The sequence below is a fragment of the Pteropus medius genome, unplaced genomic scaffold (assembly GCF_902729225.1).
Source record: "Pteropus medius unplaced genomic scaffold, Ma_sr-lr_union100, whole genome shotgun sequence".
Lineage (NCBI taxonomy): Eukaryota > Metazoa > Chordata > Mammalia > Chiroptera > Pteropodidae > Pteropus > Pteropus medius.
In genome coordinates this window covers 3,276,280-3,290,380 of record NW_024352785.1, presented here as the reverse complement: position 1 = coordinate 3,290,380, position 14,101 = coordinate 3,276,280, and the positions used below count along the sequence as shown (strand labels likewise).

Here is a 14,101-nt window from a genome sequence, read left to right as displayed (position 1 = left end):
TAAATTATATAGTAACCACATTAACAAAAGTATAAACAGTATAATTAATTTTAATAATATATTTGATTTAACATGTCTAAAATATTATTTCAATGCATAATGTTATTTCAATCACATAAAATTATTAATGAGTATCTTATATTCTTTTTTTTTAATACTAAAGCTCCCAAATCTGGTATGTATTTTACATTTAGAGCACATCTCACCTTGAACTAGCCACACTTCAGGTGCATAATGGCTACGTGTGCCTAGTGGCTATCATATTAGCATAGCTGTAGATATTAGCAGTAGCTCCTATTATTTTTCTTCTAGATCAAGCAGTTAGCTACCTTATCTAGAATGTCCTCCATTTGCACACACCAAGAAACCTAAAAATGAGATGACCATATCCTCCACTTAGAAAGTCAAAAAACACCTTTTCTTTTAAAGTTCATTCAGTGTTGAAAGGTATTCATATTGGTCTCTGTGACTCAATTCACAAGAAGGACATCTGAAACTACTCTCAGTCTCGTTTCGTCCCACACCAAGATATCAGGCTTGTGCATCCTTTCCTCTTAGAACTCTTAAACATCTAATTGTTGACAAAGCCTTTAAGATACCACATAATATACTGGGCAGAAATAAGCAAATCAGAAGGAAACAAAGAGAATTTCAAACTTGTGAGGTTGTATATCATATAATCCATATACTACGTCTATAGGCAATTAACATGTTCATCATAAAACCAAGAGCATGGTTATTTTTATTCAGATAGAGCTAGAGTCTAATATAGCCTCTATTATATCTTTCTGTCCTTAACATCTACACAATAAGAACCCTTTCACTCTAAAATAGAAACAATGATATTAATAGTACTTGATATTAAGAATTACAATTGCAGTTATACATTGAATACTTACTTTGGATCAGACTCTTTACAAAGGATTTCACATCTGTTAATATTTATTAAATGTAGCAAGTAAATCTTATTAAATGAGAATATATGTAATATCACCATCTTATATAAATTTATCAATGTAGTCGCTATATAAAACAATAATATTAATAGTAATAATCATTGTTTTTCTTATTATTTTCTAGTCTGTCTTCGATTTTCTTAACTGGTGATAACATCTTAATTTTCATCATAGAGAGAAAACCTCTAAGGACAAAACAATGTATATTATTTATTATATAAATCCCCAGGGTATAGTTTGTTTATTGCTCGTAAATCTTTGGTGCTCAGATGTTCAATAGATAATGAATGAATGAAAAAATAAATGAGCCCCCAAAAGGAGCATTTCTGAATTCAGCGGTCATGCTGTAGCAAAGCAAGGCTTTATCAATTATGCTTTCTCTTCCACTTAGAGAGCTGTTTTTACCAGCCTCCAAAATTGGTCAAAGCAAACTAAGAGAGATACATGTTGTATAACCAGTGAACCAACCCAAGTGTTGATTTAAATGGAGGAATCAGACTCATCGAAAACAGGACTGATTTGATTCCTAATATATCTCTTCTGCTCCTTCTCACAACAGACAGGTGTGCTGCCTTATTTCTTAATGGCTAGAACAGAATAACATATCCAGCAGTAAATCCTGTGGGTGCAGAACAGAGCCATACAAAAGGGATTCTGCTCTTTGCCAGGTTTCAGATTTGGAAGTTCATTAGATCTGTTTCCTTTTATTTTCAAAATCATAAAAAGCATTGATGTTTTTGCGTGTGCCAAAAAAATGTAAGTTAAAAACAAACTACCAAACAATTTCTGAGCTAATATTGAGTTAATGCACTTTAGTGTACAAACTTCTAATATAAATTCTAATTTAAAATACTCATTTTAGAAGAGCCATCAAAATTTATTGCCAAATATAGCAACATTTCTGGGAAAATTGGATATTCATAATAAAAGAATAAAACTAGGCCCTTATTTTAAACCACTCATAAAAATTAACTTGAAAGAGATTAAAGATGTAAGTGTAAGACCAGAAACTATAAAACTCCTAAAAGAAAACAGAAACAGAGTTCCTTGGTATGGGTCTTAGCAATGATCTTTTGACTACGACACCTAAAACACATGCAACAAAAGCAAAAATAAAGAAATGGGACTACAACAAACAAAAGAGCTGCACAGCAAAAGAAAAAATTAAAATAATGAAAGACAACCTATGGCATGGAAAAAATATATGCAAACAGCATATATTTATATATCCCAAATACATGAAGAACTAAGACAAGTCAATAGCAAAAAAAATAATCTATTAAAAATGATCAAGGAACCTGAATAGACAGTCTTTCAAAGAAGATCTATGAGTGGTTAATAGACATGAAAAGATGTGCAACATCATTAATTATCAAGGCAATGCAATCAAAACCACAATGGGACATCATCTCACACCTGTTAGAATGACTATAATCAAAATGACAGAGATAATAAGTGCTGGTGAAGATGTGGAGAAAAGGCAATGCGTTTGCACTGTTGATAGGAATGCAATCAGTACAGCCACTATAAAACAGTATGGAATTTTCCTTAAAAAAATTAAAGTTATAACTACCACATGATCCAGCACTTTAACTGGGAATACATCCAAAGGAAATGAATACATCTGTTAAAGAGATGTCTATACCACCTCATTCATAGCAGCATTATTACAATAACCAAGACACGGAAACAACTTAAGTGTCCACCCATGAATGAATGAATAGAGAAGTTATGATATATACATATACACACATATATATACATATATATATACATATATACATATATATACATATATATGTGTGTGTATATATATATATATATAAAATAAATATTATTCAGCTATAGAAAGGGAAAAAAATACGCTGTTTATTACAACATGAATGGACCTTGTGGGCATTATGGTAAGTGAAATCAATCAGATAAAGAAAGACATTGTTATATAATCTCACTTATATGTGGAATCTAGAAATAAAACAAAACACTAAACTCATAGAAAAATAGATAAGATTTGAGACACTGGGTCAGGGGAGGGGGAATTAGAGAAAGGGGGTCAACAGTAACACACTTCCAGTTATAAGATTAATAAGTACTAGAGACATGATGTACAGCATGGTGACTGTGATTAACACTGCTATATAGTATATTCAAACATTGTTAAAAGAATAAATTCTAATATTTCTTATCACAAAGGAAAAAGGTTTGTTTTTCTTTTTTTTTAACCTATATAAGATGATGGATGTATTATATATCAATGATATATCAATAAAACTGGAAAAAACCTGGAGAAAAAATCAACATTTTATATTAAGTGCTATTTTGAAAGAAAATTATTGCTTTTTAACTTTTCCTGTCTTTTCAAACTTGCCTTCAATGGAAGTATTTTTTATGTACTTACATTTCCTATTTACATGAACTGCAAAATAATTGCTAATTTGGATATGAACATGTATCAGACTTACATATCATTATTTAAATGTGAGCTGTTTATTTAAAGAATTTCCACCATAAAAGAACAAAAACCACTGAAGGGTAAAATTTTCACTGTAATGGCTCTAGAATTCCTGGTCTAAAAATTTCAGGATATTTCCAAAGCCAGTATTAGAGCTTCTGATGACAGGGTTATGCCAAATAAAAGAGATTATAATTCTTTACACATGATCATCTGGGAGATACTTTAAATGAAGTTTTTACTTAAATAAATAAATAAACTTCAAGGTTTTTCCTCAAAGAGAAATGGATGTAAAAATATGCCTCCAACTTCCTTCTCTTTTTTTCCACTTCTTCCATTTTTCTTTCTTTCTTTCTTTCTTTCTTTCTTTCTTTCTTTCTTTCTTTCTTTCTTTCTTTCTTCTTTCTTTTTCTTTCTCTTTCTTCTTTCTTCTCTCTTTCTTTTCTTTCTTTCTTTCTTTCTTTCTTTAATAACTCTTTTTCTTTCTTTCCTTCCTTCAGCTTCTCCTTCCTTCCTTCCTTCATTCCTTCCTTCCTTCTTCCTTCCTTCCTTCCTTCCTTCATGTTTCTTCTTTCTTTCTTTCTTTCTTCTTTTTTCTTTCTTTCTTTTTTCCTTTCCTTTCACTTTCCTTTCCTTTCCTTTCCTTTCCTTTCCCTTTCCTTTCTTCCTTTCCTTTCCTTTTCCTTTCCTTTCTTCCTTTTTCCTTTCCTTCCTTTCCTTTCCTTTCCTTTCCTTTCCTTTTTCCTTTCCTTTCCTTTCCTTTCCTTTCCTTTCCTTTCCTTTCCTTCCTTCCTTCCTTCCTTCCTTTTCTTCTTTCCTCTTTTTTAACGAAATAAAGCTTCAAAGATTAATGTCCTGTGAGTACAACAAACGAGATCCATACTTCAGAGCACTAAAGCATCAAAGATTATTACCCAAAGGGAAAATGAGCTTGTCTCAGAAGGTCTTGTAACTATTTTCTCAGAGTAAAAGGTTTGCACAGTCCTGTGAAAGAGCTTCCTGGGAAGCCCATTCTTTGTCTGCTTACCATGCTATTGGCAAGGCATCTCGCATGTAGGTTTGGCAGCACATGATCTGCAAATGCACTGCTTTGCCCTTTGCTGCGTACAGATTCAAGCAGACATGAACTGGGTTATGCACAACAGTTAATGGAAATAGTTCAGAAAGAGGCCTGGCTTTTCAAGACACTGGGAAGAAACTTAGCTAAAACATGCATTGAAAGACAAATGCATTGTAGTAAGTTAAGAAAATCATCAAAATCATGAGCATTGTTAAGCCGTCCTAGCTTTAGGACCTGTACAGTTCAAAGTTGAGTTGGAGGGCTTGAATCAGGAAGATTTATAGATTTCTAATTCTGTTTTCAAGATATTTAATTACTTACTTCAACTACTTGCTAAAGAAGAATTACAATGAATTAAACAAACATGAGAAACAAACAGAGACTCAAAGACATGGACAACGGTTTAGTGGTTACCAGAGAGAAGGAGTAGATAAAGGTAAAGGGGGTCAAATATATGGTGACAGAAGGAAATTTAACTCTGGGTGATGAACACACACAATATACATATGACGTATTATCAAATTGTACACTTGAAACTACATAATTTTACTAACCAATGTCACCCTAATAAATTTAACAACAAAAAAATCCAAACAAAAAAAAAGCAAAAACTTTATTATTATTAAGCTTTATATACTCTCAAAGAATTACCTATAAATTGGAAGAATCTGACTAAATAAATGAAGGTTAAGTCATCAACAGAAAAGATTGTATTCTCATTTTAAAACATCTATAAAAGGGCATAGTATGGCCCTTGTTGTAATTATTTGCGAGCATAAATATTAGAAGGTAAAAGTTTGAAATGTGTCTGGACCAAAGTTCCAAAAATTTATGAAAACTAACTTCTCTCTGAGTTTATCTTTTCCTAGTATAAGATGGATCAAATTAAGATTTGTATTGAAAGGAACCTCATATTTAATATTTGTGACACCTAGCCTATCCATCAAAATAAATAAATATATTACGATAGTTATTCTGATTCATTTTACTGTATATTCATTATTAACCAAGTTGGCATATGTATATTTTAACTGAGAGCCATTACATAATTAGCATAACAAATATCTTTTAAATACATTTTATTGAACCTAGTGGTGAGAGATTTGTGTATAACTTTTGATGAGAAATTTAATTATCTGGGCATTAGTGTCCTTATTTATAAAATGATTGATTTAAAAAAAATAAAGGGCTAAAAGTAGATGTCAAAGGAGTTAGAACTTTTTTTTGAGGGATGAGCATAAAGAGACATAGGGTTGTGCACAAATCTATATTATTCTACTCTTTCCAATATAAAAAAAGCTGATTAATTGATTTGCTTTTTTCCTGATACTTAAAGAGATGTATTATTAAGCAAAATAAAGACTTTTTGTTTTGTTTTCCAGTTTTAGTTTTGAGGAAATAATTTGTTTTATAGGAAGGTGTTAGGTATTTCTGTGAAGCTGTATTAAAAATAAGAATAAATCAAAATTATAAAACAGTGTTATACCAAAGTTTATGTCCTTGGTTCTTTTACCTTTTGAATTATACACAATATTTTAACTGACTGATCTAGTTACCTTGAATTCCGGTTTGTCCCTATTATATTCTAAGTAATTATCTGTTCAGATGAAGTAAAGAAATAAATTATCTCCATTTTATATGAGGTGTTGACATTTATTGATTAAATGTTCTCTTAAAATCTTCCAGGGAAGTGGTTTTTAAATTACAATAATAAGTGGACAGAAATTAATGGACCTACCCAAACTAGAGCAACATGTTGGCATGTAATTCATTGTTAAAATTTTGTGATTGAATTTTATTTTTACCCTTTATTTTAGAGGGAAAATTATGAGGCTATATGTAGCTGTCTTTTTCTTACTTGTACTGCTCCTTCTCTGTGAGATAGTGTTTGCGGATATTGCTCTATTGAGAAATAAAATTATTTCCTTTCAGACATTGACCATGTACTGTTTTCTGGCTTTGCTAGACTGAAAGTCCTTCAAAAGAAAATCTTTGAAAAAATTTTACGCTAAATAATTTAGGAAGAAGAAGTAGATAAACTATTATGAATATAATAAATGATTAACGTTCAGACACTTTTGGATTAATATTTAATAAGAAAATGTGTTGCAGTATAACATGCAATGTAAATTTTACTGAAAATATAAAAACATGAAGCATAAATCATTCAGATTTCTTTTCTTATCGGTCTTCAAGATAGATGTAAGTACACATAAATGGTGTCTCTCTACAAATACATAATAAGCCTTGTTTCTTTTACCTCACAATTCCTTTCAAGTTTTTTTACTTTGCTGGCTCTATCAACTTTTCCTAATAATTTATCTATCCTTTTTAGTTTCTGTTTGTTCGTTTGTTTGTTTTTATCTTTAGAACAACAGGAGTGCGGTTTCTCTTTGTCTACGTGCAAATAAATTATACTTAAACATCGTTATGATTTGTTCAGGTATGATTATATGTTTATATACAAGCTAAATATAAAATCTAAAAACACAATTTCCTCCAAATTAGTTTCATACTTAAGCATCTTTAAATAAATCAAGATTTTCTAAAACCAATAACAATAACAATTTGGTTGTCAACTAAGATTAGATTAAGGGGGCAATTAATGGATCATATCAAGTTCACTTAAAAAAAAAATAAAGCGTGAAAAAAATAAAGTGAAATGAATTTGGCCTTAGTAGAAAATACAAAATAGTAGAAAGGTCCATATATCAAATTTTACCTTCAGCAGAATTCTTGCCTTATTTGAAATTAGGGCAAAGAATTATCTCTTTTTAGAAGCCTGTGTCTAACTATATTGTTTTTTGATATACAATGATTCTTCTGTTACATTGATAAATCTGAAGTCTGAGAACTAAGAATAAAGTGCCACCTCATGTTAGACCATAAGCGACATTGTTGCTTACTTCTGTCTAGGATGCTTGAAGAGCTCTTGGTAAGTTACCCTAGTTTCGCTCTCCAAAAATTTAAGACATGGAAGGCAAATGTGACCCTAAAGCATGGGTTAAAACAATCTTTAGGCTTCCAATACTTCAAGAAATAAACATTTGGCTTAAAAATTTATTTCAGATTGATTAGGTGAATAATGCTTGAAAAAGCAATGTCACTTCAAGACCCTTGGCTTTATACAACGTTCTCAGTTTCACTTTTGAAAAAACCTTTCTTCTCTGTCAGCTGTGCTACTCCAAATGGTCTTTGACATTGTTTATCTGTGAAGTGGTATTTTATTGTATAATCTTAGTGTATCTGAAATTCAAGCACTTAGAAAAAACTTATTTTATATTAAAAAGCATACACTAGTTTTTACATGAGGAGAACTAAATGAATGAATGAATGAATGAATGAATGAATGAATAAATAAATAACCTTGCTGGAAATGTGAAAATCATTCCAAAGAATGTACAAACCTGCTTTGGACTTATTGAGCTAAACAGACTACTCAGCTGGATAGTGAAGTTCAGGAAATATAATCATTGTTGGAATTATAGTAATGCTCTTGGGTCTTGGCCTTTGAAGTTGTTTTAGTACAAACCTACAAAACATCTATGTAATGATCTGTCTTTAACTTTTTGGTGCCTAGGTAATAACACCTAGTCATTTCCTACTGAATGTCCATCAAATATTATCCTTTTGTTTTCTTTAAGAATTTAAAGTCTTATATAGCCAATGGCATACTCACTCAAAACCCCAACAGCTTTCATGCTTATTCACATTTCTAATTAATCCCTGAAGCACAGAAGAGAACTCACCTAACTGCATGAAAAAATAAAAATCTATAGCAAGACAGAAACCCAAGGATTATACTGAGAAAAGCATTTCTTTTAGTCTCATTTTTTCTAGTTCATTTACTAATAATCACTAAAAACCAAGTGATATTTTTTCCATTACTTGATTTGGTAGAAAGGCTTTATTACTTTTAGCTTATAAACTCCTAAATACTTAAACTAACACATTTTATAAATCACCAAACAACAAAAGGCTAGTGAGTGATTCTATATAAGATATATTTGGAAGAATATTTTTTTAAATTAATTAATTTTTTTTTAGGCGAGGCAGCCCTTGGTTGACCTCACAGATTGCAAGGACCTTGTCAGCTTACGATCCTTATTTTTTATTTTTTAATTTTTCATGCCTACAGCACCTGGTCTTCCTAGGTGGTCTCCCATCCGAGTACTAACCAGGCCCGACTCTGCTTAGCTTCCGAGATCAAATGGGATCGGGCTTGTTCAGGGTGGCATGGCCATAGCCTGGGAGACTATTTTTTAATAAACTTGGTATTTGAAATTTTATTTTATTACTTTATCTTATAATTTTTACTTATAAGCTATACAATTTCAATATAATTAATTATTGTCAGCACATACAGTGAGATATTTCTGATACTTTCTAATAGAAAATTTGTGGTGTCTGCAGGTTTTCAGTGGATAACAGGCAGTGCTGGAGAGGCAATTGTTTTATTTTGAAGGCAAACATAAAACCTCGTGATAACATCCATACCAATGCTTTTAGAGCCTGTGCAAACGAATATACAATAAGGTGGCAAAAAATCATTTGGTCACTGTAGATCTATTTCACCTTTCTGCTTTGGGTACTGTGGATGATACAAAGCTGAAAGAGACTGGATCCTCTTTTCAAAGCCCTAAAATATAAAACGACAGTGCACTATATTTCTATGTTATTTCTTGGGGTTCACAGAGTACATGTAGTTCAGATTAAGCATCACTAGCTTATATGGAGAGTAGTACAAAAAGTCTTGAGTCATCACGAAAAATGTTAGCAAGGCCAATAGCATTATGAGAACAGGCATGTTAAAAAAAGAGCAAGAGATGGCTGTTCTTGTTGAAAATCTCTTCAAAAACCTCACTTTGGGCTGCTTTAGCATTCTGAATCATCTTGTAAATTTGATTATTTTTAAAAGTGACCAAGTGAAAAAAAATACAGAAAATTTCAGTTCAGGTTTTGAATAAATACAGTTTAGATAAATGATGAGTCATCATGGGAAATGAATATCTTGTAACCTTAGAGTTGAAAATAAATGGTGCGGAGCCATGATTATTTCACAGAATCAGCAATACTTGATCAGATCTACTGGGGCACAAACAACAGAGAACAGAAAAATGTAAAAACTGAAAACATGACTTTGATGGATTTTGTCAAAAATACCATCCTTTGCTGTGTAGATTTGTTGAAATCATATTAGAAGATCAGAATATTATCTATTCTATATCTATGAGGACCTATGACTGACATGACTTGCTTCTTGTTCCCATTTGTGATTCATGGTCCTGGATGGATTCTTGAAATATAGTAGATGCTCTGTTAATGAATCAATCAATCAATTAATGAAATATATCATATATCATATAGTTAGTGGCTGTTTTGTATTTTTTTCCATAAAGAGAATATTATAAATTATTTAACTTTCTCAGTTATATTTTTCCACCAAATACTCTTTCCAAATCTAGTTTAAGACTGTCAGAATAAAAAATATTCTCTTTCTCTGTCTCTCTGTCTCTCTGTCTCTCTGACTCTCTCTCTGTTTCTCTGTCTCTTTGTCTCTTTCTTTCTCTCTTTCTCTTAATTGCTCTTTCAAGGACTTATTTGTATTTCTCTTCAAAATTCTTACAGAAAATATTTCATAAGTACTATTAATTATATTTGTGTTTGAGGATGGGATATGTCATTTACAAGAAAGATCAAGTTCTTGCCTTTCATGAAGCACATATTTTAGTGAAAGAAAAAACCATAAAACGTAAAATTCTATCACATAATATAATATCAAATAAATAAAACAGAAAGCAGAATAGAGAATAATAGAGGCTATTTTAGACAGTAATCAAAGAAGGCCTCTGCAGAATTAGCATCTAGAATAAAATTTGAGGAAAATGAATTGACAAATACAAAGATTTTAATGCAAGGAAGAGGTTTGTAAAGAAGAGAATTAGAAAGAAGTCCAGTGGAGATGGGAGTGAGGATTATGAGTGAGGAGGAGATTGATAAGAAATGGAATTGGAAAGGTAGGCAAAACCAGATGTTGTATGGCCATGAAGGCATTTAGGTATTATTCTAATTATGATGGAGGCTACTGGAAGTTTTGAACAGGGAGTAATCTGATATAATTTAGGTATTTAAATGACCATATTGACTGCTGTGTGGCAAATTGAAGAGACAAGAAAATGGAATACATCAAGAATAGTAAGGAGTCTATTGCAGTCTATGGTGGCTTAGGTTGGGTCATAATGAAAGTGGTGACAATAATTAGGATTCAGCATTTATTTTAGAAGAGTGACAATATGACTAGTGGATCAGTTGTAAAGGAAAGACAGTAGTCAGATATGACTCTTCCTTTTTTGGCTTAAAATAACCTATATGATGGTCCCATTTATCTAAGTGTAGGAGAACAGGAAAGGATCAGGTTTGGGGCTGCAAATTTAAGTTTCCGTTTTAAGGATATTAATATTGACATGTAAAGTCAAGTGGATATTAAATATCCAATTAGAAATATCAAGTAGGTGCCAGAATCTGTGAGTTTAAAACCATGCAAAGAAGATGGAACTGGATGTGTAAAGTGAATGTCTTTAGCATAGAAAAACCATTGTATTATCACCATATGTCACTGGGTCGTGGGGTCTTCTCCCTCAACTTAATGTCCAAGAATACTGTGTGTTTATTCGTTACAAAGTTGTCAGTTCTGTTCCCACTTATTTCTTGGAGAGAAAACTGGGAGTTTGATCAGTCCTCAAATTGCCTCTATTTTCTGGTGCTTTTGTTTCTGCTCTCTCCACTTGTGTGACTGTTGATCTCAAGTGCCCCCTCAGGTTTTGATGCCATCATACCTACTGCCTGAAAGATTCTATTGAAGGTTTTAAGAAAAAGAAGTTTTAGAAGAAGGAAGTCTCTTTTTCTCATTTTTACTTGCAGCTGTGATTTGGTTCCAATACTTCTCAAAATTTTGCTATGCATACAAATCAGATGGAGATAATTTTAAAAGGCAGAATTTGATTCAGGGACTCATCTGAGAGTCCACATTAATAGTCTATGGATCACATTTTGAATAATAACATGGCATTACACCACCATACACATGGGCTTCTTGTGTTATAGCTACTTAGTTTATGCTGACATACTCAGCTATCGTATCTCATGCATGCCTATCGTTTCAGAATGGCTGGTCAGACAGGACTTTCAGTTTGAGCCAAACACCAAGCCAGAATCATGCATTGCCCACAAATATTTCAGTCCTGATTTTGAGGCTAGATCATCAATTCTGATTGCCTCTTACCTTAGGCTTTAGTTCTGGGAGGTGGAATTATCTCAGTCCATCAGAGAGAGTCCAATCACACTGGAAGTGTTTGAATCTTAATTGTTTTGCTCCAAGGAAGGTATACCTCAGAACAAGGAGTTGGGGGAGGTACAGCCTTTGTTGATTCATAAGAATCATACAATTTCTCCAGAATCTTTAATATCTGTAAGAGTTTGTCTTTGCCTACAGGGCTTGGCTTTATTTAACTTGGATTATGCTTGATATCTTAAAGTGTTAAGAAAATTATATATAAAATCAAAACTATAGAATCGGTTGTAAAACTTCTTGCTTTCATCAATCTTTCCATTAATTATATGCTAAGATAATACCATTCTTGACTAATAAGCAATTGATTCCTTGATGCCATCAGATTGTAGACAAACATGGCTCTTAATATGACAAGGAAAGATTAACAATAAGAAAAAATAGATTTTATTGATTACTATATATGACAAGCTTAGAAGTTCATAATTCTATGATATTCCAGAAATCCTTCTCAAACTAGCAAGCCTCGTATCATAGCCAAAGTATTTTTTCATAAGAAGTGAAATGTCTTAGTCATGAATGCCTCTGGAAGAAAGCTAAGATACAAAATGACGATCACAAAATATTTGAATTTCTTGACTTGATGTTAAACCTTGATGGATCTTGGGGTTGTAGGCTAAGAATTTGACTGTGAAAATACTATTTTTGTACTATTTTTTTTTAACCTGGGTATCAAATGTACTGACTTGTGCAGGTCATTTGGAATTCTTTAAGAGAGTCAATTAAGTAGTCCTTTCATGTTTATAATATTATGTCATGTCAGAAATCCTAAAAAACAAGGAAAAATACTTTACTGATAATTCTCCTCAGAAAGTATATAAGTGTTTTCAGTATTATTATTGTTCTCGGGAAGGATAACATTTTACAAAAATCTTGCCTTCTTCCACTTTGTTTGTTTGCACTCTCATGAAACCATTCTAATGCACCAGAAACTCCCAAGGAAGTAAATGACTACAGGCATATGATATAAACATGTTTAAGTGTTTAATTCATGGTGAAACAACAGTTCAGATAAAATTTCTATGTATGTTAAACATTAAAAATGAGTATTTTATCTACTGGTATAGGGATATCTTAATTGACTACATGTTCACAAAGTTTACTTTCTTGGTCTATTGAGGCAATTTTATTAAATCTTTCTTGCATTTTAGCTGTCCAACATCCATGTCATCTGGTTTGTTTCAAATCATCTCAGTTTCCTTTTCTAGAATTAGTTCTACCTCCACTGTGTGAGGTTATGGTGAATCTTTAAATCAGGATTCTTTCATCTTTTCCTTAGTGAAAGGGTAAATTTCTGACATCTAAACAAATTGGTATATTTCTTCTAGTACTTTCAGTAAGAATGTAGTATAAATAGGAAAATAATTTAAATGATTTTATTTCAAGGACAGTGTCTTAATGAAAATATTGAGTAATCCCTATTAGAGATATATCTTTTCCAAGACTTTTTATTCAGCTGTTATTTATGTTCCTTCATATCCTTCAAATAAATGTCTTTTTTTAATCTAATTATTCAGATTTGGTTTATAAATTCCATAGACACTGAAATTTGGGAATGTGAAACTTTTTTTATCTAGAATATTTCAATATTAACCTTTTTTGTTGAAAAGGAGAAGCTTGTATTGATGTATGTTAACAAAAAAATATTCCAAGAATAGTAAATTTTTATAGTCACCTTGCAAAAAAAGTGATAACTAAGACAATCTTAGTAATAGGTTCATGATAAAATATTGCTGGAGGTATGTTAATTATTGACACACCATAATAGGGTGAACTCCTGTTTACTTAAACTATCATTTATGAGAATTGAAAATAATGTAGCATATTAAGAAAACTTTGCCTACAACTTCAAAAATATATAAAATCTTTTTAAAGTTTATTATATATAATTACTTGGTGATATGTCATTACCATTATAGCTTTTACCCAGTCAAGTAAATTTTGAATGGCACACTCCCTCAGTGCCGTGCTTCATGTTAATGAGTATTGAATTTTTTGGTATTAGTAGATTTCCAAAGAAAGTTCCAATAACTTCTATAGTCTGTTCAGAGCCTGTCATAGACTCCATGTACTTGATCAGCAGATGTTCTGGAGCAGTTTTTTTTTTTTATGACTCTTTAGTACTGTTGACATAAACTCTATCTGGATATTCTGTATATTCATTTACACTAAAAATAGATTTTAGAAGCCTGAAATGAAATGAAGCCATTTTAATGCACATCTGGGTTTTGTAAAAGTATGTCCTTAATAGTCTCAGAATTTTCTAGAGCATACATATCTGTGTT

General features: G+C 31.6%; 1 non-coding gene across 1 annotated transcript; it reads right to left on the bottom strand.

Annotated features, from left to right (window-relative positions):
- Positions 1-8,597: 8,597 nt before the first annotated feature.
- LOC120590969 (5S ribosomal RNA) lies at positions 8,598-8,716 on the bottom strand. Its single transcript, XR_005649818.1, has one exon. It is a non-coding gene; the product is annotated as a 5S ribosomal RNA (ribosomal RNA).
- Positions 8,717-14,101: the final 5,385 nt, after the last annotated feature.